This window comes from Lipotes vexillifer, unplaced genomic scaffold, assembly GCF_000442215.2.
Source record: "Lipotes vexillifer unplaced genomic scaffold, Lipotes_vexillifer_v1.1 scaffold408, whole genome shotgun sequence".
NCBI classification, from domain to species: domain Eukaryota; kingdom Metazoa; phylum Chordata; class Mammalia; order Artiodactyla; family Lipotidae; genus Lipotes; species Lipotes vexillifer.
Genome location: NW_006787469.1, coordinates 1,740,121 through 1,766,555, shown reverse-complemented (window position 1 = coordinate 1,766,555; position 26,435 = coordinate 1,740,121). Strand labels below are relative to the sequence as shown.

The 26,435-nt window shown below is 40.8% G+C and overlaps 2 non-coding genes across 2 annotated transcripts; both read right to left on the bottom strand.

The window, feature by feature from the left end:
* Positions 1 to 3,611: 3,611 nt before the first annotated feature.
* TRNAG-CCC (transfer RNA glycine (anticodon CCC)) lies at positions 3,612 to 3,684 on the bottom strand. Its single transcript has one exon. It is a non-coding gene; the product is annotated as a tRNA-Gly (tRNA).
* A 14,108-nt stretch (positions 3,685 to 17,792) lies between these two features.
* TRNAG-CCC (transfer RNA glycine (anticodon CCC)) lies at positions 17,793 to 17,865 on the bottom strand. The gene has a single exon. It is a non-coding gene; the product is annotated as a tRNA-Gly (tRNA).
* Positions 17,866 to 26,435: the final 8,570 nt, after the last annotated feature.

The following is a 26,435-nucleotide window of genomic DNA, read 5'->3' as shown; positions in this document are numbered from 1 at the left end:
TTACCACATGGTAATCATGGTACAGCCAAAGTTATACTGGAAGAGAGGCATATTCAGAGTGGAGGAATGTCCTGACAGTTTTAGGATGAGTGTCATCAGGAAACTCCTTCCTCTGAAAAGGAAAACAAAGCAGCTGTGGGAGAATCTTTGAGAAATATAAAGAATTAATTAGAGAAGCTCATTACTAAAAATATTTGTTTTCTTTCTAGAAAAGCAATCTGGCCAAGTTGAGGGAAATAGCAAATAACTACTAACCCTAAATAGTATCTTCCACATTAAGTTTCTCAGCATTTAACATCTACAGATTAGACAGGCAGAGCTAAACTGACTGCAAGGAGAGATTTTTTAAAAACTTCACATATATCTGGTATTAATGTTATATATTTGCGTTTATATTCATCATCTCATATGATATTATAAAGGTGATAGTATGAACATCTCCGCTTTATAGATGACAAAAAAGAACCTCAAGGAGATTAAGTCTAAAATCACGAAACCCGTCCATTAGTAAATCCAGGACTTGACTCAAGATATGTGAAAGAAATTCAGAGCATTCTGGTGAAAAGCTCTGAGGCACAATGCAAAGATTTTTAACTCCTTAGGGCATGCCAGAATTTTAAGACAGTAGGTAAAACAAAGTACCAAAAAAATTCAATATATTTAGTGGTAATGACAACAGACCCCTTTTAAGTTGGTGCTAGAGCCAGAAGCCTGGCAAGAAGGATGATGTAAAAAGGATAAATAAATTTAGCCATGAGTGTATAAAACATGACTGACAGAAAGTTTTACAAATAGTTTTACATATTTAGCTTCTTTTCTCCTTTGTGGTTATTTCATAATAGGAAAGATATAACAGGGAGAGTTAGATTGTTATGAGGATGTGTTCAAATATCTATAGAAGGATAATTTTTAATATTGACTTAGAGGTAGGTGCAGCGGATAGTTCTGATGCCGATAATATCTTCCATGTAGTTTGAGCTTTCATATATCTTATCTGAAGTGGTAGCCTCAGTTTCTACCTTGAAGTCAGAAGAATATGAAAACCACCGTGTGAGTAAGTGGAACACAAGAATTAAAGGACAATAACAGTGTGAAATGGTGGGGCCACTCTGGATACATTCTGGCAGTTCTTCAAAATGTTAAGTACATTGCTACCATTTGATCCAGCACTCCACTCCTAGGTATAGACACAAGAGAAATGAAAACATATGTCCACACAAAAACTTGTACACAAATTTTCATAGCAACATTATTCATAATAGCCAAAGGTATACCTAAATGTCCATCAACCAATGAATGGGTAAACAAATGTGGGATATTCATACAATGGAATATTATTCATCAATAAAAAGGAATGAAGTACTGGCACATGCTGCAACATGAATGAACCTTGAAAGCATTACGCTAACTGAAAGAAGTCAGTCACAAAAGACCACATATTACATGATTCTATGCATGTGAAATGTCCAGAATAGGCAAAGCTATAGAGATAGAAAGTAGATCAGTGATAGCTTAGGGCAGGGAAGGGTGTGGGAAGAGGCGGTAATAGCTAAAGGGTATGGAGTTTCTTTTTTGAGGTGATGAAAATATTCTAAAATTGATTGTGGGGATTTCCCTGGCAGTCCAGTGGTTAAGACTATGCGCTTCCACTGCAAGGGGCATGGGTTCGATCCTTAGTTGGGGAACTAAGTTCTTGCATGCAGCGCTGAGCGGCCTTAAATAAATAAATAAATAAATAAATAAAATTGATTGTGGTGATAGTTGCATGTAACTGTGAATATACTAAAACTGCTGAATTGTACACTTTAAATTGACATATTGTGTGGTATGTGAATGTATCTCAATAAAGCTGTAAAATAGAAAAGAAAAGGAACAGCATGAAGAACTTAGAGACCAGATCTCCCCAGCAGCATCCTCCAGGGCCTCCTTCTTTTTCCTAGACAATGCTAAAAACAAAACAAAAACAAAAACTAGAGGTGTTCTTAAATTTATCTGTTAGTGGATGTGTCCACATTTTAGCTGTTCAGAATAATCCCAGCAAGGTTATCACTGAACTCAAATAGAAATTGATAATAGGACAGCCCAGAGACCAGTCTGGTTCTAGTCCAAATCTAAAGGTCCTGTGTGGCTGAGAGAGTATTCCTCAGTTGGTCCCTAGCAACCTTGAGTACCTGTACATGTCCCAGGCCTATCCTTATCTGAATTCATACCCCATAAATCTGGACCATATCTAGACAGATATCAGGGACAGGATGAATAACTACTCATCATCTCTTCTCTTTGCCAGTGCAGGCAATGTATGCCTGGGGAATGTTGTGTGTCAGATCTAACAAAGGGGAGAAACCAGTTTGACTTCATGCCAGTGCTAGAAGTGACATGACAAAGAAGGCTGGAACTGAACCATGCATGGCACAATGAACTCTGAAGGAGAAGACAGGTTCCCCTCAAGTTTTAAAGCAAGAGACAAACTCAATCAAGGGTTCTAGGTTGTTTCTACCGCCAGCCTATTTTCTTTCCCCATGTCGGGAGCATACTGGGCAGGGTCTAGAATCTAGAGCTTCCATGTGCTTGTCTCCCATTGATATGTGCTCAAGCCAAGTCCCAGGGAGAGCAAACCCCTCGCTCCAAGAGGACCAAATCCAGCTAGCTCTTAACAGGTCCACTTATTCTATGAAAAGCATAATAAACAACAAGGTCCTACTGTATAGCACAGAGAACTGAATCACTTTGCTGTACAGCAGTAATTAACTATACTTCAATGCTGTACAGCATTGTAAATCAAGTATACTTCAATTAAAAAAAAAAGTGAAAAGCATGAAACATTCAGGCAGTTTTCCAGCATCCTCTCCACCACAGTCAACTCTTAGAAGTCCTCTCTGGTTTTCAGGCTCTTCCTTCACCAGAGAGATGGCAGTGCTAGGCCTTGGCACTCAAGGAGACACTTCGTTCCATTTCAGTCAACAACACACTTTCCACAGTACCCTTTGCCCTACCAAACTCCATTTTTGGGATTGTAAAAACATATTGGAGCAGAGTTCCCAGAGGACAGGGACATTAACCAGAAGGAAGCATCTGTGTGTTCCATCTTTTTCCTTAGGAACTGTGGTTCTGTGGTTCTCTGTTTTCTTTCCTCTGGACTCAACTTGTAAATTTGAGGGAAAATTAGTGAAAAGGAGTCAGTCAATGAGAACCAGGTCTGGAGTGAGAGGCACAGGGAGACACTGAATTCATGCTGGTAATGGGCTATCCAGCAGACTGAAATGTCAGTGCTGCCTTGGTTTAGACCTTTACTCTCATTTTTCAAGACTTCTGACACAGGCAGAACAAAGCTATACCATTAAAAAATAGTTAAAGTATACATTAATGCATTCAGGGAGAAACCCAGAAGCTGACTGGAAACTACTGGGCATCTATAGTTATGCTGGGGTACTTTTCCTATATATGTACAGGATCTTCTGGTCCCCAGCTGGCTGAACTGGAACAATGGGTTTTTTTTTTTTTTTTTTTTTAATATTTACTTATTTAGGCTACGCTGGGTATTAGTTGCTGCATGCGGGATCTTTTAGTTGCGGCCTTCGAACTCTTAGTTGCAGCATGCATGTGGGATCTGTTTCCCTGACCAGGGATCAAACCTGGGCCCCCTGCTTTGGGAGTGCAGAGTCTTAGCCACTGGACCACCAGGGAAGTCACTGGAACAATGGATTCTGATAGACATCCACTACTAGCACATGGGCTTGTAGAAGGGGAAGGAGATTTTCAAAAAGATGGGGTGTTCCTCTGGGTAGCCAAAGCAGCAAAACTGTGTCAAATGGAAAAATAAAATCATAAAGGTACTAGAAGAAACATAGATTATTTTTTAACCTTGGAGTGAAAGATCCCTTTTGAGCCTGCCATAGAATCCAGAAGTCATAAAGGAAAAGACTAATTGTAAATCAACTATACTTCAATTTAAAAAATAAATAATAATAACATAAAATAAATAAAATTATTCCAGAATTAAAAGTTCACTAAAAATAAACAGATAAGTATGAATTTTTAAAAAATAAAATAAAGGAAAAGGCTGATAACTATAACAGAAACAGTTAATGTAACAACCTAAAAATCACAAGTCACATAAAAAAGCCAATTTCTTTAATATACAGGGAGCACTGTATATTTAAAAATTAACCAAAATTTAAAAATTAACAGCCCAATAGGAAAAGAGGCGAAAAAGAAAATCAGTTCGGTTGTTCAATAGGTATTTACTGAATGCTTAGTGTATTCAAGGCATGGTTCTAGGCACTGGAGATGTGGCTTTGAGAAAAACAACATAGAAAAATAAATATCCAAGGTTAGTAAACATATTAAAAGATTCTCAACTTCACTTAGAATAAATACAATTTTTAAAAAAATTGAAATAGTGTTTTTCACTTACCAAATTGGCAAAGATTAAGCTTAGTACAGGCAGTGTCCAAGGGACATACACACCACTATACACTAATGAAGAAGTCTAAACTGGCAGCATCCTTTTAGAGAACTCTTACCTCTCACTTTAACACGTCTGATTTGTTTGAGTCTTTTTTTTTAACAAGAATCTACTTAACCTTTATAATTTAAAGGATTATATTAAAAATGAAATAATAAAATATACCTATCCTTTTGTAAGGGCCTTTGAAGCTTTCTGATTTCTATGTGTGTTGAAGTTAGAAGACATTTTATTTATAGAGGCACACTCTTCTGGGCTTAAGTAATCTACACTAACTCTAGCTCTGTATTTTTATTATTCACTTTTTCATTCAGCAGACATCTACTAAGCTAACTGCTTTATGCCAAGCAATGTGTTAATCACTGGCTATTTAGTCTGATGAGGGAGACATCAGATTAATCACAGCATAACAAGTGCAACAAAAGAAGTATGTACAAAGTACTTAGGAAGCAGACAGGAGGCATCAATAACTGTCAACAGACTTTAGAGAAAACTTCCCAGAGGAGAGATATTTAAGCCAGTTCATGAGAGGGGTCTTTCTTCTCATGGGTTTGCCACCCAATAAACAAATGGGAAATGAAAAGAATACATTAACATCAAAGTCAGAAGAAAGGTAGATTCAGATAGGGCCACCATACTTGAATTACAATGTGGTGAAATCAAGAAGGGAACCACTGAACGTTGGAGGAGGCTGCTGAGATGGAAGACACCTGAGTCCTGAAACTGAAGGCTGAATGTAAACATGATATCATCATAAATATCTCCCTTATGAAATTTGAGGGATCACAGGCTCCTCACAGAAAACATGATTACGGGAACATTTCAGGTGGACACTGTTGTTCTGATTATTGCTGTTAATAATGGTGAATACTAAGTATTTCAAGGAATGGGCAAACTGGTGAGCTTGGAATATTGGTCTGTATTTTTCTTTTCTTGAAATGTCCTTTTCAGATTTTTATATCAGGGTAATGTTGCCCTCACAAAATGATTTAGAAGTGTCTTCTTTGTCCTATGAAAGAGTCTGTGTGATTATTTTCTTAAGGCCTTATTTGTTAGAGATATACACTGAAATATTTACAGGGGAAATTGTATGATGTCTAGAATTTGTTTTAAAATACTTCAGAAAAAAAAAGGATAGATGAAACAAGAATGATAGAATGTTGATGTAATGTCTGGGGGTTTATTATACTATTTTCTGCACTTTTAAGTATGTTAGTATGTTTTTAAGTATGTTTATTATACTATTATAGATAGAATGTCTGGGGGTTTATTATACTATTTTCTGCACTTTTATGTATGTTAGAAATTTTCCATAAGAAAAGATTTTTTAATTATTTTTAACTTTTAATTTTATATTGGAGTATAGCCGATTAACAATGTTATGATAGTTTCAGGTACACAGCAAAGGGACTCAGCCATACATTATATGTATCCATTCTCCCCCAGACTCCCCTCCCATCCAGGCTGCCACATAACATTGAACAGAGTTTCCTGTGCTATACGGTAGGTCCTTGTTGGTTATGCATTTTATTTATTTTTTTATTTTTATTTTTTTATTTTTTAATTTCAAACATATAATTTATTGTGTTTTTATTTTTATTTTTTAACATCTTTATTGGAGTATAATTGCTTTACAATGGTGTGTTAGTTTCTGCTTTATAACAAAGTGAATCAGTTATACATATACATATGTCCCCATATCTCTTCCCTCTTGCATCTCCCTCCCTTCCACCCTCCCTATCCCACCCCTCTAGGTGGTCACAAAGCACTGAGCTGATCTCCCTGTGCTATGCGGCTACTTCCCACTAGCTATCTACATTTAGTAGTGTATATATGTCCATGCCACTCTCTCCCTTCGTTCCAGCTTACCCTTCCCCCTCCCCATATCCTCAAGTCCATTCTGTAGTAGGTCTGCATCTTTATTCCCGTCTTGCCCCTAGGTTCTTCATGACTTTTTTTTTTTTTAGATTCCATATATATGTGTTCGCATATGGTATTTGTTTTTCTCTTTCTGACTTACTTCACTCTGTATGAGAGTCTTTAGGTCCATCCACCTCACTACAAATAACCCAGTTTCGTTCCTTTTTATGGCTGTGTAATATTCCATTGTATATGTGTGCCACATCTTCTTTATCCATTCATCTGTTGATGGACACCTAGGTTGCTTCCATGTCCTGGCTATTGTAAATAGAGCTGCAATGAACATTTTGGTACATGACTCTTTTTGAATTATGGTTTTCTCAGGGTATATGCCCAGTAGTGGGATTGCTGGGTCATATGGTAGTTCTATTTGTAGTTTTTTAAGGAACCTCCATACTGTTCTCCATAGTGGCTGTATCAATTTACATTCCCACCAACAGTGCAAGAGGGTTCCCTTTTCTCTACACCCTCTCCAGCATTTATTGTTTGTAGATATTTTGATGATGGCCATTCTGACTGGTGTGAGATGATATCTCATTGTAGTTTTGATTTGCATTTCTCTAATGATTAATGATGCTGAGCATTCTTTCATGTGTTTGTTGGCAATCTGTATATCTTCTTTGGAGAAATGTCTATTTAGGTCTTCTGCCCATTTTTGGATTGGGTTGTTTGTTTTTTGATATTGAGCTGCATGAGCTGCTTGTAAATTTTGGAGATTAATCCTCTGTCAGTTGCTTCATGTGCAAATATTTTCTCCCATTCTGAGGGTTGTCTTTTCATCTTGTTTATGGTTTCCTTCGCTCTGCAAAAGCTTTTAAGTTTCATTAGGTCCCATTTGTTTATTTTTGTAGAAAAGGTTTTTTTAAAATGGAAAAAAATACTGTCTAGTATGTTTCAGCACACTCTACTTGTGTGTGACTGCTCTTGGAAACTCAGTCTTCACTCAACCTACAGTGATGGGACCAATCCACCCTTCCCCTGGAGGATAAGACATAGGGATTGTCAACGTGACTAGTCAGCTGTAGAGGCAACGCAAGGCTTCAAACAGTGTTGTTTCAGTGGAGAGCCCTTATGGGTGACTTTTTCTATGCCTTGATTCAGGGCATGTTAGAGTTTGACTAGGGCAACTTGTCCCCACTTCAACCAGAAATGCTACTGGATCTGGGTTTTAGCCAGTTTTCTTACTATGCATAGGTACTGGCTTCAACAATTTTCTATTTTATCTTCTGGCTGTGGGGTGGCTCAGTGGGATCAATTTTGTTAATACCATCAGTCAGTTGTTTCATACCTGGTATTATTACCGATGCTTTCAAGTCGGGCCCCAAATAGTGTCCTCCTGCCCAGTGTCATTTGGGACAGTTGAAAAAGACAGTTTGGTTCATAAGCAAAGGAAAGCTTTATTCTTTGATCAGAGAATGGAGAGGTGCAAGCTTCTGCTCTAGAGCACAGGCTCTCCCCACAGGCTGTGGGAGGGGCTGCTTTATAGGGTTCTGGCCAGCAGGGAAGCTGCGGAGCTCTCTCCTGTTGGTCGCAGCTGTGCCTCCAGACTTGTAAGGTGCAGCATCTCTGCACACAGCCCACTGCCGCTGCCACCATCTTGAATTGCCGTGTCATGCAGGCAAGGGCTTCTGCTCACAGCCCACCCATCGAAGCCATCTGGCACCAGGACCTCTGGTCTGAAATGCCAGGTGCAATGCCTCTGCGTGCGGCAGCCTATGAACAAGTGAAACTAGAGTAATGACAAATGGAAAAAAAAGGTTAGACTTTATTTTATTACCCAGACTCTATTTTTATTTCCTGAGCACTGTTAATGGTCTTTGCCAGTAACAAATCCCTCCTCTGATTTTTGTCTTGCTCTTCATTCTTGAAGGGTGCTAAGAGGAGAAGGTCCGACTTCTGTAGCTTCTTTCTACTGATCTGGGGAGTCGTCATAACCCTGGGTAGAAGGGCAGAACTTCTCCCCAGCTACCTTTACATATGTTTGTCACCAAGCCATTGCCCTGACTGTGCATATCCCTGAGTGACCACCATTTGTCTAACCTTGGGTTTGCTTGTTTAGTTTTGGCCGTGCCACGCGGCTTTCGGGATCTTAGTTCTCTGACCAGGGATTGAACTTGGGCCCCAGCAGTGAAAACACTGAGTCCTAACCACTGGACTGCCAGGGAATTCCCTGTCTAACCTTTTGGAGACAAGGGACACCAGACAATTTAAGGTACATGGCCCAATTAAAATACATAAATAAATAAATAAAAAATTTAAAGATACATGGCTCAAGTATTAGCAAGAGCAAACTTTTCCTAAAAATGCAGGTATCTAGGTCTTTTGACTGTAGGCAAGTGTGCCCTGATGTTGAGGCACACTACTATGGCCTGCATATCCCTGGTAACACTTCTGTTGTTTTTCAGAAGAGAAGCTTCAGGTCAGAGAGAGGTTCACATGAGTAGCCAAAGGGGTCCATTGCCCCAGGTTGTCTCTCCAGAGTTTGGGCCTGGGGTCCTCTTTACTTAAGGGTGATGTAACCACAGTGTGATAACCTGCAACTTCAGGAAAGAATGGGTGGTTAGCATTGTTGCAGGAGAGGAAAATGTCATGTCCTGGGACCCACAAGAGTCCTTAAGACAGACCACCAAGTGAGGGTCCTTGGCATCACACAGGAAAGAATTCAAGAGTGAGCCAAAGAAAAGTGAAAGCAAGTTTACTTAGATACACACTCTATAGGCTGAATGCAGTCTGTCTCAGAAAGTAAGAGTGGCCCCAGGGCATGTGATTGTTGGTTTTTATGGGCTGAGTAATTTCATATGCTAATGAGTGGGAGGAATATTCTTGCTATTTCAGGGAAGGGTAGGGATTTCCCAGAAATTGGGCCACTGCCCACTTTTTGGCCTTTTATAGTCTGCCTTGGACTGTCAAGGCATAAAAGGGAGTGTGATTTTTTAGTATTACAATGAAGGTATAATGAGCTAAAGGTCAATGACTGGACTATTCTTGAAGTCACCTTGGTTCCAGCCAGTTTTTATTGCATCCTAATAGCTGCGCCCCTTCTTCATTTATCTAGCTGTTGTGTCCTGCCCCTTTCCCTCCTGTCTCAGAATCATCAAATGGGGTCCATTCCACTTAGGAGTGAGCTGATCTTGCAGGCTTCCAGTTTTCCAGGTTTTTAGATACACTTAGTCTCCTGGTGGGCAGGAATAGTACCTGGTTACCATATCCAAGAGAGCTTTCATGGTTTCTCCTACCTGGAGGGCATACTTGAGTTGTTCCATTTCAAGGGAGTTAAGGTGTCCTTTCAGGCTTGGCGAAGGGGTCTACCACACATGAGTTCAAATGCACTTCCATATAGTGATTGGATTGTTTAGAGAAATGCAACCCTGAGTAAGAGGTCCCAGTTTTTGAGCTAATACCCCAAGGGCCATTCCCCTTCTCTCCTGAATGTAAGGGTCAAAGGGTTTAGTTAAATCTAGGAGGGCCAGGGCAGGGACTTGAAGTAACTGCTTTTTCAATTCCTGAAAGTCTCCTTTACATTCTGAATTCCATTCAAAAGGATCATCCTTTCCTTTCAACTCTTCATACAGAGGCCTCGCTATTAGACCATATTTAGGGATCCAGATGCGGCAAAACCCAGCCATCCTCAGGAAACCCCTAAGCTGTCTTCCAGTTTTAGGATGGGTGAGGCTGCAAAGGGCTTCTTTTCTTTTCTAGGGTAGGCTTCTCTGACTTGTGAGAATGAAGCCTAGGTAGGATACCCTAGTTTGTGATATTTGAGCTAAATCTGGGACGGCAGTGTATGTCCGGGTTTTAGATGGACTATCATGGGACTGGCTCCTACAGCTAGTCCCATCCGTCCCTGTGCCTAGACCTCAGGATTTACTCCAAGGAGGTCGCTTGCTCTGTCTAGGGAGATTTTTCCTCAGCCATTACCAATATCACCTTGTGCCCCTGTCTAGGGGAACACCCATCTCGTTTGTCTCCCATTAGGTGGATAGTTAGCCCCCAACATATGTAGGACATCTCTTCCTAGCAGGGGTATAGGGCATTCAGGGACATACAAGAATGAATGAGTGAGAATGTGTTCATCCACTTTACATTCGAATGGTTCTATGAATGCTCATTCTTGGGCCTTCCCTGATACCCCCATAATTTTACAAATCTTGTGACTGAGTTTGCCTGATCTGGTGCTCAGAATCAAGTAAGTGGCACAGGTGTTGATGGGCTTTCTCCCTATGTCCAATGTCAGCAGGGGTTCCTTAGGGGTCAGTTGGAGTGCCAGCTTAGGAGTCCCCTGGCCCCATCATTCTTCACCTATTTGGATCATCTGCCTTCGAAGGTAATGGCTGGTACCTGGCATTTCTGTCGCTTTTTGGGGTAGCGAGGGTATTCTCCCTTCCAGTGTCCCTCTTGTTTACATATGGCACACTGATTGGGTCTGCTTTCCTTGCCTTGCTATCCCTCCGTGTGGGCCAGCAGTCACTCACTGGAGTTGAGAGTTTCTGAGGGCAGTTAGTCCAGACCAGTTGACATTGGAGGGCAACAGCCAGCAAGTGGACTTGCCTCCAGACCTTTTTATCCTCTGACTTTTCCTCCTCTGTATCTTGGTTATTAAACACCTGGTAGGCAACCCCGACCAGGCGAGAGGCAGGGCTATCTGGTCCTATTTCCAGTTTCTGAAGCTTATGCCTCATGTCCAGGTCACTTTGAGAAATTGAATAGGACCTCAGGATTGCATTCCCTTCCAGTGACTCAAGGTCAGTGGTGGTATAGATTTGGAGGCATTGCCTAAGGCACTCTAGGAAGGCTGAAAGGTCTTCTGTTGGCTCCTGATGATTTCCTTTATCTTATTCCAATTGACAGGTTTTTTTCCTACTGCCTGGTGCTAGTTTCTCTGAAGTAGGCAGGGGAGCCCTGTGAGCCCTTTGTAAGACCAGGACTGCCAATATCTGGAAGACCTGTGAGCTGCTGGCCAGAACAAGAAACACCCACCCCACTGCCCCCACCCCACCGCAACTTGTGAGGTGAACCTTGGGTGATTATCGACTGAGGTTCCACGAGCTCTCCTCCTGGTATCAGCACAGAATACCAGCTGCCCCAGCGGTCTGGTGAGTACCCCATGGGAATCCCTCGTGCTTTTAGCTCTCACCTGGTAGGAAGTCTGAAACACCTCCTTTTTGGCTGAAAGGAGGAAAGAGAAGACCCCTGACTCAGAGAGCTGTGCCACTCCCTAACAGACCAAGTTGGTTAGGAACTAACATGCCTAAGCTGCTCTGGACCAGAGGCAGTCCAATCTTACCTTCTGTGGGATATTCTGACTGAGGAGGGACTGTCTTAAGCACAGGCTGTTACAAATTCAAGGCAGACCCCCAGCTATATCAGAGTCTGAACCATTTGGATGCCTCCTATTTTGGTCTTTTGAGCAATCCATTAACAGTTTGGGGCTGGTTCCAAATCTCCTGAACAGAAATCTTATTTGGGTTGAATCTGGTGGTATTTGTGTGACTAAGTTCCCAGCCAGGGTCCAACAACCTTCCAGGATTCCCTTTGAGGCAGGTCCCTGATGGAGAAGGAGGGCTTATCCGGGTATACGTCCCCTTTACGAAGGCCTCTGCACATGGCACACAATGAGCAAGTGAAACTAGACTAAGCACAAGGGGAAAAAAATTTAGTTTTATTTTATTACCCAGATTCTATTTTTATTTCCTGGAAATTGTTCATGGGCTTTGCCGGTGACAGTATGTAAGCCAGAAGAGCAAGCTGGAACATTGGAGGTATACCTCAAAACACACACACAGCCCTTTGGAAAGGTCTGGATTATAGGTTCAAGGCATTTAAAGTTTTCTCTGTCTACTCATAAGCTGACTACTAAGCTAACTAAGAGGAAATATCAAACAGACACTTACGTTGTTTCCATAGCTTGGCTATTATGAATAATGCCACTGAACATGGGAATGCAGGTATCTCTTCAAGATCCCATTTTCATTTCCCTTGGGAATATACCCAGACGTGGGATTACTGATAATATAGTTCTATTTTTAATTTTTTGAAGGCCCTCCATAGTGGCAGTACCAATTTCTGATCCCACCAGCAGTGCACAAATATTCCCTTTAGTCCACACCCTTACCAGCACGTTAGCTCTTGTCTTTTTTATAATAATCATTCTAACGTGTAAGATGATATCTCACTGTGGTTTTTTTTTTAATTTTTTAATTTTATTATTTATTTTTATTTTTGGCTGCGTTGGGTCTTCGTTGCTGTGCACGGGTTTTCTCTGGTTGCAGAGAGCGGGGGCTACTCTTTGTTGCAGTGCGCGGGCTTCTCATTGCAGTGGCTTCTCTTGTTGCGGAGCACGGGCTCTAGGTGCGCGGGCTTCAGTAGTTGTGGCGTGAGGGGTCAGCACTTGTGGCACGTGAGCTCTAGAGCGCAGGCTCAGTAGTTGTGGCGCACAGGCTTAGTTGCTCCGTGGCATGTGGGATCTTCCCAGACCAGGGATCGAACCCGTGTCCCCTGAGTTGGCAGGTAGATTCTTAACTACTGTGCCACCAGGGAAGCCTCTCGCTGTGGTTTTGATTTGTATTTTCCTGCTAATTAGTGATGTTGAGCACCTTTTCATGAACCTATTGTTAATTTGTATATCTTCTTTGAAAAATGTCTATTCAGCTCCTCTGCCCATTTTTAATATCAGATTGTTTGTTTGTTTGTTTTGATCTGTTGCAAGGCAAGGGTCAAGGTTTATTTTTTAGCATATGGATTTCCAATTGTTTCCACAATATTCTGGATCCTTTGTTTTTTCATATTAAATTTTAGAGTCAGCTTACCAATTTCTATCCCAAAAGGCTCCTGGGATTTTGATAGGGTTTATGTTGAATCCATAGATAAATTTGGGAAGAATTAACAGCTTAACAATATTGACTCTTCCAATATATAAACAAAGTATGTCTCTCCATTTATTTAAGTCTTCTTTAATTTCTGTCATCAATGTAGTTTCAAAATACCAATCTTGTATATATTTTCTTAGTTTTATCCCTAAGTATTCTGTGATTTTTTGCTATTGTAAATGGTATTTTTAACATTTTAATTTCCAGTTGCTTATTGCTATTATATAGAAATATGATTGATTTTTATATATAAATCTTGTGTCCTACGACATTGTAATATTCACTTATAGTTCTAGTAGCTTTTTGGTAGATTCTTTGGGATTTTCTACATAGACAATCATGTTGTCTTTGAATAAAGATACGTCACAGAGAGACAGGAGGTAACTAAAGGGGGGAGCCCACTGGTCAAATATGGGACAATTTGAGCATCAAAATAAATAATAATAGTGAGAGATTATTATTTACATTATAAGAATAAATAAGCTGATATAAATGGATATATAGATAAATGAGGGAATGAGTGAATGAATGGTGGAGAAGGGAAAACTCTTCTTTAGTTAAATGTAAATTAATAAGTGAGGAAGGAATGATAGAATTGGAAAATCATCATTTGAAACCTATCATTACACACTACTATATATAAAATAGATAACCAACAAGGACCTACTGTATAGCACAGGGAACTATACTCAATATCTATAATAACCTATAATGGAAGAGAATGTAAAAAAGAATATATATGTATGTTTATATTTATATATATGTATAACTGAATCACTTTATTGTATACCTGAAACTAACACATTTAAAATCACCTATTTTTCAATAAACATTTTTTAAAAGCCCATCATAATAATTGATTCAGGCAAGTGTCATCAATGTATGTTTTTCAGACTGGCTGGTGAAAGTTTGAAGAGTAAGAAGATATTTACACAGTCTCAAAATATCTTCCTACAAAATACTTATTAACTATAAAAAGTAAAAAAGTAATGTCATAGTGGAGAAGCCTGGCAAACATCACCTTAACCAACCAATCAAAGCTAACAAAGTTAGTATCGCTGGTAACAATGTTAATTGACAGCATGTGCTTTCTGCTGTGATGCACTTCTGTGGAACTGTGGCTAAATTAGTGTAACCCAAATGTAATCACGAGAGAATATCAGAGAAACTCAGATAGAGAAACATTAATTCACAAAATAACTGGATTCCCAGAAAGGTGGAATAGATAAATTTCCCTATTCCTTGTACTAATTACAACTAAAACCCCTAAACACTATATAGAAAACAAACATAAGATTCTAAAACGTGGAGAGAACCTCAGGACCCAAGGAATGACATGTTGGCAAGTTCCCTGGATTTTCTTTTTGTCTCATGGATCAGACATGGATCTGAAGAAGCTGGCAACCATGAAACCAATGGGTGCAGATAAGAAAGCCCCAACAAAAGCCTGCTTCTTAGCTAAAGGACCGGGAAAGGGGCCACCTAGCAAGACTGGAAATTTTTAAGCAGTAACCATTTAACTCCAGCCAAATACCACAGAAGAAAACTGTGGCCCGGCCTATATTCTTGCCAACAAAGGCTGCGGGGAGTCTAGACTTCCACCCTTGCAGCCTGTAAAAATGTGCCTCAACAACCCTGTAGGGTGACATCAGAGAAAGCCAAGTAGGGAGCCAGGACTTTCAATCCCATCTGGGAATAACAAGGATCACTACCCCAAGGCATCAGTGGAGACGGTGAGAAGATCTGGAACTCCAACCCCCCAATCAGCAGTAATGATGAGCCCCTTCATTTAATATCAGTGGAAACCAATTGAGGAACCTGGATTTCTACCTCCACCTGACGGTAACAAGATGGCACCCCCTATGTTCCCTTGCTGGAGTGGTGTCAGAGAAGGCCAACTAAAATAGATTTAGGGCTTCCCTGGTGGCACAGTGGTTAAGAATCCGCCTGCCAGTGCAGGGAACACGGGTTCGAGCCCTGGTCCAGGAAGATCCCACATGCTGCAGAGCAACTAAGCCTGTGAGCCACAACTACTGAAGCCTGCGTGCCTAGAGCCTGTGTTCCGCAACAAGAGAAGCCACCGTAATGAGAAGCCCATGCACCACAACGAAGAGTCTGCTCGCCACAGCTAGAGAAGAGCCTGCGCGCAGCAACGAAGACCCAACACAGCCAAAAATAAATAAATAAATTAAGTAAATTTTAAAAAATAAAATAGGTTTAGATAAGACCCAGAATCATATTTAAAGACATAATATGAAAATGTCCAGGTTTCAGTGGAGAATCACCAAGAACCAAGATGATCTCAAACTGAATGAAAAAGACAATCAATAGAAGCCAACACTACGGTGACAGAGTTGACACATTACCTTTCAGAAAAAAATAATTCGAATGAGAGTGGATTTCTTATCAGAAACTGTGGAGGCCAGAAGAAAGTGGTACAATATTTTTCCAGTGATGGAAGATTGACAACTCGGGAATCCTATACCCAGTGAAAACGCCCTTCAGGAATGAAGTGGAAATCAAGACATTGTCAGATGAAGAAAAACTATGAGAATTCGTAGTCACCAGGCCTATCCTAAAAGAGTGAGTAAAGGAGTTCTCTAAACAAAGGAAATTATAAAAGAAGGAAACGTGGAAACTCAGAAAGAAAAAGAAAAAAACTATGATAATTAAAAATATAGGTAAATACAATAGGCTTTCTTTCTCCTCTTGATTTTGACTCAGTTTTTGTTGTATGTTTGTCATACATATTCCTCTTGATTATATTTCACATTTGAAGCAAAAATTATATCACTGCTATGGGCTGAATGTTTGTGTCTCCCCAAAATTCTTAAGTTGAGGGACTTCCCTCGTGGTCCAGTGGTTAAGACTCCGAGCTCCCAGTGCAGGGGGCCCAGGTTCGATCCCTGGTCAGGCAACTAGATCCTGCATGCCTCAACTAAAGATTCTGAGTCCTCCAACGAAGATCCCACATGCCACAACTAAGACCTGGAGCAGCCAAGTAAATAAATAAATAAATAAAACTATCAAAACTCTTATGTTGAAAACCTAATGCCCAAGTTGATGGTATTATGAGGTAGAGTCTTTAGGCTCTAGCAGAAGAAGGTGATTAGGTCATGAGGGGGAGCTCTTGTGAATAAAAGAACTCTATAAAAACCTTTATAGGGACTTCCCTGGTGGTCCAGTGGGTAAGACTCCACGCTCCCAGTGCAGGGGGCCTGGGTCTGATCCCTGGTCAGGGAACTAGATCCCGCATGCCGCAACTAAGAAGTCTGCATGCCGCAACTTAAAAGATCCCACATGCCACAACTGAGACACAGTGCAGCCTAAATAAATAAATAAATACTTTAAAAAAAAAAAGCTTTATAAAAGAGACTTCACAGAGCTCCCTAGCCCCTTCCACCATGGGAGGACACAGTGAGAAACCAGTGTCTGCAACCCAGAAGAGGGTCTTCACCAGATCCCAGCCATGCTGGCACCCTGATCTTGGACTTTCAGCCTCCAGAACTGTGAGAAATAAATTTCTGTTGTTTATAAGCCACCCAGTCTATGGTATTTCTTTATAGCAGCACAAATGGGCTAAGACAATCACTGTCTGATGTTCTAAATATATGTAGAGGAAATATATAAGACAACAGAGTGCTGGAAGTTCAAGAAATGCAATAAGGCAAGTAATGAAAATAAAAGGCATTCCAATTGGAAAGGAATACATAAAACTGTCCCACTGGGGCTTCCCTGGTGGGGCAGTGGTTGAGAGTCCACCTGCCAATGCAGGTGACATGGGTTTGTGCCCAGGTCTGGGAAGATCCCACATGCCGCAGAGCGGCTGGGCCCGTGAGCCATGGCCGCTGAGCCTGTGCGTCCGGAGCCTGTGCTCCGCAGAGGGGGAGGCCACAACAGTGAGAGGCCCATGTGCCACAAAAAAAAAAAAAAAAAACTGTCCCACTGGAGATGACATGATTGTCTATATAGAAAAACCAAAGAATCTCCAAAAAAAAAAAAAATCTAAGAAGCAATATGTGAGGTCATCAAGGTTTCAGGATACAAGAAAAATCAACTGCATTTTTACATACTAGCAATAAACATATGGACACTGAAATTAAAATACAATACCATTTAAACCACTCAAAAAAAAAAAGAAAGAAATACTTGGGTGTAAATCTAGCATTGTATCCTATGAAACACAAAAGATTTTAATTTTGATAAAGTCCAATTATTATATATTTTTTCTTTTGTTGCTTGTGCTTTTGGTGTGATATCTAGGCAAGCATTGCCTAATCCAAGATCACAAACACCAACTGAATTGCAAAAAGCAAATCAATGGAAGAAAGAGTCTTCTCAATAAATGGTGTTGGCGTAACTAGACATCCATAGGTAGAAAAATGAGCCTTGACCTAAGTTTCACATCACATAAAGAATTAACATAAAGTATATCATGGACTCAAATGTAAATTGGTTTTTTAAAAAAAATATTTATTTATTATTTATTTATTTATTTTGGCTTTGCTGGATCTTAGTTGCGGCATGCATGCAGGATGTAGTTCCCCAACCAGGGATTGAACCTGGGCCCGCTGCATTGGGAGTGCAGAGTCTTACCCACTGTACCACCAGGGAAGTCCCTCAAATGTAAATTGTAAAACTATACAACTTTTCGGAAAAAATATTGCTGACAATCTTTGGGATATAAAATAAAGCAAAGAGTTTTCAGACTTTAAACCAAAATTGTTATCCATAAAATAAACTGTTAAATTTTACTTCATCAAAATGAAAAACTTTTGCTCTATGAAAGACCCTGTTAAGAGGATGAAAAGACAAGCTACAGACTGTAAGAAAATACTTACAGGGCTTCCCTGGTGGCCCAGTGGTTAGGAATCCGCCTGCCAATGCAGGGGACATGGGTTCGGGCCCTGGTCCGGGGAGATCCCACGTGCAGCGGAGCGGTTAGGCCTGTGCGCTGCAACTACTGAGCCTGCGCTCTAGAGCCCGTGAGCCATGACTACTGAAGTTTGTGAGCCCAGGGCCCATGCTCCACAACAAGAGAAGCCACCGCAATGAGAAGCCTGCCCACCGCAACGAAGAGTAGCCACCCACTTAACCACAACTAGAGAAAGCCCGTGCACAGCAACAAAGACCCAACATAGCCAAAAATAAATAAATAAATTTTTTAAAAAAAGAAAAAGAAAAAGAAAATACTTACAAACCATATATCCGGCAAATACAAGTATCTAGACGGTAAAAAAAATTCTCAAAACCCACCAATAGCCTTTTGTCTTGTTGCATCCATGAAAACAAGATGTGTCGGCAGCAGTTCTACTGGAGTTACATATTAAAATTCAGCCAAGATTCTCACTGTTGCTTCTGGGCTCCCTAAACCTGCACGGTTTGATCTGGAAATATCATGTGTCCCACCAGTGTCTACATCAGTACACAAAGGATATGGACTTCATCAAACTGGAATAAACAATCTTCCTTGAATGGATCATTCTAAACATCTACCAGTCAAAAGAAAAAATGCTAGCTCTTCCTACAACAACAAACTCCACAGTAAAAAGCAAACAATCCACAGACAAAAGACATGAAGAGACATTTCAAACAAGAAGTCACACAGATGGCAAATGAACACATGAAACAATGTCCAACATCACTAGCCATTAAGGAAGTGCAAACTAAAATCACAATGAAGTACTACCTCACCCCACTCACACTGCTAAAATAAAAACTACAGACAGTATGTACCAAGTGTTATTGACAGTTTGGATTACTCATACATTGCTGCTGGGGAAGCAAAATGGTATAGCCACTTTCAACAAAAATCTGGCAGTTTCTTCAAAAACTAAATATGTGGGACTTCCCTGGTGATCCAGTGGTTAAGACTCCACATTTCCGATGCAAGGGGCGTGGATTTGATCCCTGGTCAGGGAACTAAGATCCCACATGCCGTGCGGTCAAAAAAAAAAAAAAACCAACTAAATATGTAATTGCCATACGACCCAGCAGTTGCACTCCTGGGCATTTATCCCAGAGAAGTAAAGACTTAATGTTCACATAAAAACCTGAACACAAATGTTTATAGCAGCTTTATTCATAACATTAAAAAAATTGGAGGGCTTCCCTGGTGGCGCAGTGGTTGGGAGTCTGCCTGCCGATGCAGGGGACACGGGTTTGTGCCCCAGTCCGGGAGGATCCCACATGCCGCAGAGCGGCTGGGCCCATGAGCCATGGCTGCTGAGCCTGCGCGTCCGGATCCTGTGCTCCGCAACAGGGAAGAAAAAAAAAAAGCAGAGGTGGTTCCACCAAAAAAAAAAAAAAAAAAAAAAAATTGGAAACCACCCAGATGTCTGTCAACAGGTGAATGGTTGAACAAACTGTGGTAGATCCAAACCATGGAACGCTACTCAGCAAGAGGGAACTACTGATGCATACAACAACCTAGATGAATCTCCAGAGAACTATGCTGTGTGAAAAAGACCAATCCAAAAGGCTGCATACTATGTACAGTAGTTCTATTTATATAACCTCATTGAAATGATGAAATTATAGAAACAGAGAACAGATTACTGCTTATCAGGGTAGGGGTAGGAGAGAAATGGGGGTGGCTATAAAAGAGCAACATGAGGGATCTTTCCCTCATGTATCTTGACTGTATCTTGACTGTATCAGTGTCAATATACGGGTTTTGATATTGTGCTATAGTTTTGCAAGATGTTACCATTGGCCAGATGGGTAAAGGATATATGGGATCTCTTTATATTATGCCTTACAACTGATGCAACTCTACAATTATCTCAAAATAAAAGCCTAATTAAAAAAATAACTTGCCTATATTCTTCAAAAACTGTCAATGTCATGAAATACGAAGAAAGACTCAGGAATTGTTCCAGAATGAAGACTAATAAGACATGATAACAAATGCTACACACATTTTTAGATTTTCTTTTGCTATTAAAGATATTACTAAGACAACTGGCAAAATTTGAACAAAGTCTTTAGCTTATAAAATAGTACTATACGACTCTCATCTCCTGATTTTGTTAAATGCACTCTGGTTATATGAGAGAATTTCTTGTTTGTTTTTAGGTAATATACACTGAAGTATTCAGGAGTAAAGGGACGTCATGTCTGCAACTTGACATGATTCAGAAAAAAAGAGAGCGAAAGAGAAGGATAAAGCAAGTATAGGTAAATGTTAACATTTGGAAAATCTGGATGAAGGATATCTAGAATTCTTTGTACTATTCTTGCAACTTTTCTATAATCTGAAATTATGTCAAAATAAAAAAACATTCAAACCAAAAAAATATAAGCTGTGGTATGAACATAGAATGAAATGCTGTTCTTCAACAAAAAGGAACAAATTACATAGGACAACGTGTATAAATCTCAAAAACATTACACTGAATGAAAGAAGCCTTACACAAAAGAGCACATGTTGGGGCTTCCCGGGTGGTGCAGTGGTTAAGAATCCGCCTGCCAGTACAGGGAACACGGGCTCGAGCCCTGGTCCGGGAAGATCCCACATGCCGCGGAGCAACTAAGCCCGTGTGCCACAACTTCCGAGCCTGTGCTCTAGAGCCCGTGAGCCACAACTACTGAGCCTGCATGCCACAACTACTGAAGCCCACACGCCTAGAGCCTGTACTCAGTAACAAGAGAAGCCACCAGAGTGAGAAGCCCGTGTACCACAACAAAGAGTAGCCCCCGCTCACCGCAACTAGAGAAAGCCTGTGTGCAGCAATGAAGACCCAATGTGGCCAAAATAAATAAATAAAATAAATTTATTAAAAAAAAAAAGAGCACATGTTGTATGATATGTTTCCATGAAGTTCTAGGATAGGCAAAACTAATCTCTGATGGAAAAAACAGAACAGAGGTTGCTTCTGGAAGGTGGAGGCAATATTTCTGAGAAGGTGTATGAAGGAAATTTCTGGACTAATGCTCTGGATCTTCTGAATCTTGATAGAGTATTTTGGTTGCATAGTTGTGGATATTTGCTGTAACTCATCAAATGGTACATTTATGATTGTACATTTCATGGTATGTAAATTTTACCTAAACATAAATAAATAACCAAATGCTGAACACTGCTTAATATTATGTATGTTCAAGTGTTTGGGGTGAAGTGTTCTGTTGTTGTCTTTAACTTACTCTGAAAACCATCAAAATATAAAGTGGCGGGCTTCCCTGGTGGCGCAGTGGTTAAGAATCCGCCTGCCAATGCAGGGGACACAGGTTTGAGCCCTGGTCGGGGAAGATCCCACATGCCGCGAAGCAACTAGGCCTGTGTGCCACAACTACTGAAGCCCACACACCTAGAGCCCGTTCTCTGCAACAAGAGAAGCCACTGCAGTGAGAAGCCGGCACTCCACAATGAAGGGTAGCCCCCACTGGCTGCAACTAGATAAAGCCCATGTGCAGCAATGAAGACCCAATGCAGCCAAAAATAAATAAATAAAAAATTTAGTTTGAAAAAAAGAGAAGGATTCGCCGGCCAATGTAGGGGACACAGGTTTGAGCCCTGGTCCGGGAAGATCTCACATGCCATGGAACAACTAAGTCCACACGCCACAATTACTGAGCCTGCACTCTAGAGCCGCGAGCCCCAACTACTGAGCCCATGTGCCACAACTACTGAAGCCCATGTGCCTACAGCCCGTGCTCCGCAACAAAGACACAACACAGCCAAAAATAAATAAATTAAATAAATTAAAAAAAAAAAAAAAATATATATATATATAAGGTGGCAATTGTAGAATCTAGGTGGTGGATGTAGTATTCATTGTAAAATAACGTTTGTGTATGTTTGATATTTTTATAGTAAGATACTATTACAGGAGAAGGGGAAGCGAGAGAATAGTCATTTCCCAGGTCTCAGGTGAGTTCCTGGGATGGGCCACCAAGTGAGGGTGTGCTTGACTTCACATAGGAAAGAATTCAAGAGCGAGCCAGAGTAAAGTGAAAGCAAGTTTATTTAGAGATACACATTCCATAGGCAGAATGTGGTCCCTCTCAGAAGGTGAGAGCGGGCCCTGGGGTATGGGGTTGTTAGTTTTTATGAGCTGGGTAATTTCATACAGTAACGAGTGGGAGGATTATTTTAACTATTTTGGGGAAGGGGCAGGGATTTCCAGCAATTGGGCCACCACCCACTTTTTAGCCTTTTATGGTCAGCCTTGGAACTGTCATGTGGGTGAGTCATTTACCATGCTAATATATTACAATGAACGTATAATGAGTCTCAAGGTCTACTGGTAGTCACATCTTCTGCCATCTTGGGCCTAGTTGGTTCTAACCAGTTTTTGTCATATTCTCAGCAGCTGTGTCATTCTTTTAACTGTTGTGTCCTGCCCCCTTCCTTCCTGTCTCTATACCAGGAAAAAAAATCACTAGAATAAAAGAGTATATATTCAGAAATTGTTACCAAACAGAAGTTTGTGTCACACAGTGAGGCCAAACAAACTGTCCAAACTGAGTTTGGAGCAGAGAAAAGTTTATTGCAGGGCCAAGCAAGGAGAATGGTTGGCTCAGGCCCCAAAAACCTTAACGCCTCCAGTGGTTTTCAGGGAGGAGTTTTTATAGGCAAAATTTGAGGTGAGGGCTGCAGGGTGTGTGTGACTTTCTTCTGATTGGTTAGTGGTGAGGTAACAAGGTAGTGTTCCAGGAATCTTGTGCTCAGCCTGAAGTTACCATCCTCCACCTGGGTGGGGGCCTTAGTTGCTGCAGAACTCAAAGATATTGTTAGGTATATTCCTTTGGGAGGAACCACGACCTTGCCCCATCATGTACTATTGTTTCTTGACTGCTCCTCCTTTGTTTCTGCATCCCTTCACTTCCATGATTAGCAATTGTTTGAATCTGCCCTTTGGAACTCAGAGAAAATCTAGGGGGCTGAAGCCTATTTCCAACAAGAAATGGGGAACACAGAGAGGATTTATACCCAGGAGGGCCCCATGGGGTCCTGCTCAGTTTCAGGTTTTTGAAAAATTCTAGGATTCAATTACATACAAATAATGAAAATAATTTAACTCTGTCACTAGGCCACAATTTTGATGAATTGCTACATAATTTTAATCATAAGAAGGGCTCCAGATGTGACCTTGTTAACTCAGACCAGTAAGTTTCATTTTTCAAACTTAGCATTGATTTCTCAAGCTCTTTTCAAATTTTCACTCCTCTGTGAAACTTTTTGATTCCCCCATCTCTCTTGTTAACTCCAGTCAAATTGGATCTATACCTCTCTTATACAAAAGTTCCATTCTTACATGAACTGCTTCCTGCTTGTTCCAGCCCATCCCGGACATTTGTAGGCACTGAGAGCCTGCTACTTGCAGACTTTGCCCCACCAGCCCCAAACTAATGAGGACCTTGCCTGGCACAATTTCTGTTCCTTTTCCTCCAATGGGGATGTGTCTCCTGTCCTTGGCCTTGTGTGAACAGTCTTGGATGTCTGCAGAAACACTGAATTGAGTCTTCCTGTTTACCCCTCCAATGTGCAGTCTAGACAAAGACTTCTGGCCTAGGTCCCTAGTTCTCACTCCAGTTTCCTGCCAGGGTTGCAGCCTGCCCCTGGAGCATATTTCTCAGCCGAAGCTCTGACCCCTTACACAGTTTCAAACTATCATTTCTTGCAGTATTGCTTATACCAACTCATATGATTCTCTCTTTTCTACTTGTTGGCCAGTATCTGCACTGATAAGAAATCCTGCAACCATGTCCTGACCCCTCACTATGGGATCTTCAGAGATCAACCCCAAAATTATGTTCTTTGGACTCAATGATGGGGCTTCATCCCAGCACCCCCTGCTTGATCCTGATCCCCCCCATTCTTAGATCCTTACTAGAAGGTCCCAGCATGTGAATCTGAGAGCTGTGTTATTACAATTATTTCCACACATCTTATTTTTCCAATTATAAGAGTCTTTAACGTAAAAGCTATGTCTAATTTCTCACAATACTTAGCACATATTTTGCATAGAGTAAATAAATCACAGACTGGACAAAATATATAACAAATTAGAGGGTTCCGAGAATATTTTCATCAATTGCTTGGCAAAAAAATTCTCACCCCGAGTCAAACTGGACACCTAGGTATGTCCAAATACATTCTGTGCTTGCTGGGCTTGGACCTACTTATTTTGTGTGTGTGTGCCGCTCTGTGCGGCATGTGGAATCCTAGCTCCCCAACCAGGGATCAAACCCGTGACCCCTGCAGTGGAAGCACAGAGTCTCAACCACTGGACTGCCAGGGAAGTCCTACACCTTTTTTTAAAAAAAATTTTATTTATTTATTTTATTTTTGGTTGCATTGGGTCTCCATTGCTGTGAGCTGGCTTTCTCTAGTTGTGTCAAGCAGGGGCTACTCTTCCTTGCAATGCATGGGCTTCTCATTGCGGTGGCTTCTTTTGTTGTGGAGCACGGGCTCTAGAGTGCAGGCTCAGTAGTTGTAGCACACGGGCTTAGTTGCTCCGTGGTATGTAGGATCTTCCCGGACCAGGGATCAAACCCGTGTCCCCTTCACTGGCAGGTGGATTCTTAACCACTGTGCCACCAGGGGAGTCCCTACACCTACTTTTTAACTACATGTATTCTCAGGATTCACCCTAAACTCACTGAGGAGCAATCTCTGAGGGTAAAGTCACAGTGTTTGTTGTATGGGTAGGGGCTTCACACACAGTTTTACAGAGCAGATTATTACAGGGGCTCAGATGCTAGCACTAAATCACTTACTCCAGAGCCCCCTCATTTTAGGGTACCACCTGGGGAGCTTTTCAAAGGCAAATTCCTTAAGCCCAGTTCTGAAAACTGGAAGGGCTTGACAGGAGGCCCAGAAATCTGTATTATAAATCAGCACACAGTGGTTGTGATGCTGGCAGTGCTGGGACAGACTGTGAAAAACACAGACTTGAGAAATTATCTTTTCACCAGTAGAAATTCCTGTCATTCCCTCTTGGCTGGCGTCATCAGAAGGAATGCTTTCCCTTGTGTCATTTGGTCCATCTGAGAGTCTCACCTCTAAAATCTGATACACATTCCCTTAACTCCCCAGTGTGACCACCTGCCAAATCCCCTCTCTGATATAGCATCAAATCCCGTTCCACTGTACCAGCCTGCCATCTCCTACAACCTGTTCATCATTCATTCATTCGCTCCCCCTTTATTCATCAAACATATCAAATATTGACCATGTACCAGACAACTGGCCTACAAAGTTGAGCAAGACCTGGTACTTGCTTAAAGATTGCAGCTTGAGGAAGACAGACCCCAAAACCAATCAGTATGACTCAATGCAGTGAGTGCAAAGATAGTGATAAGCATGGGGAGCTAAGTGACACTCCTAACTCAATTTGGGGTGGTGGTGGGGGAGGACATCAGAGTTCTCCTGAAGGACACAATACCTGAGTAGGAGTTGTCAGTTCTCCCTCTTCCTCAGGGAAATCACTTTAGAAAACCGACTATATCACTCTCACTCAAGAACTACCTCAGTTCTATCAACCCAGATAAAGAGACTTACCAGCCTGAAAAACATTAGCAAATCAGCCATCATAAACATCCTAAGTTTAGAAGAGAACAGCTGCAATTCCAATCCCGGGGTCTCTCTGGAACATACTCCACAATGACTTAAGAATTCCTTCTCGGAATGTAATGAAATGGGGAACTAAGAATACATACTTGACATTATACACTTCCTTCCAGGTTTTAACACTACCTGCAAGAGACATGAATCTTTTCTTCAGTACACACTGCTCTTTTGCAAATTCAAAAAGTATTACTATGTGTCCGTTACTGAAAATTGGATAAAGAGCTTAAAAAAAAAAAAAATCAGCCATAATCCCACAACGCAGAGATGACCACTGATAGTGTTTGGGTGCATTTTCTTCCCATCCTGTTTTACTATAGATTTTCAAAAACAAATTTAATTTGTAATGCTGATTATTGCTTTCTAAAACATAATGTAGTATGAGCATTTTTCCACATTATTAAAAATTCTTCATAAGCATTTTAACAGATGCATCATGTAGATTTACCATAATTAATTTAACTCTTCTTATAATGCCTAAGCTATTTCTAAATTTTTCATAATTAAAAATAATGCTGTGGTTAACACATGTGTCTACATTTCAGTTTTTTAAAAAAATTTATTTATTTAAATTTATTTATTTTTGGCTGTGGTGGGTCTTCATTGCTGC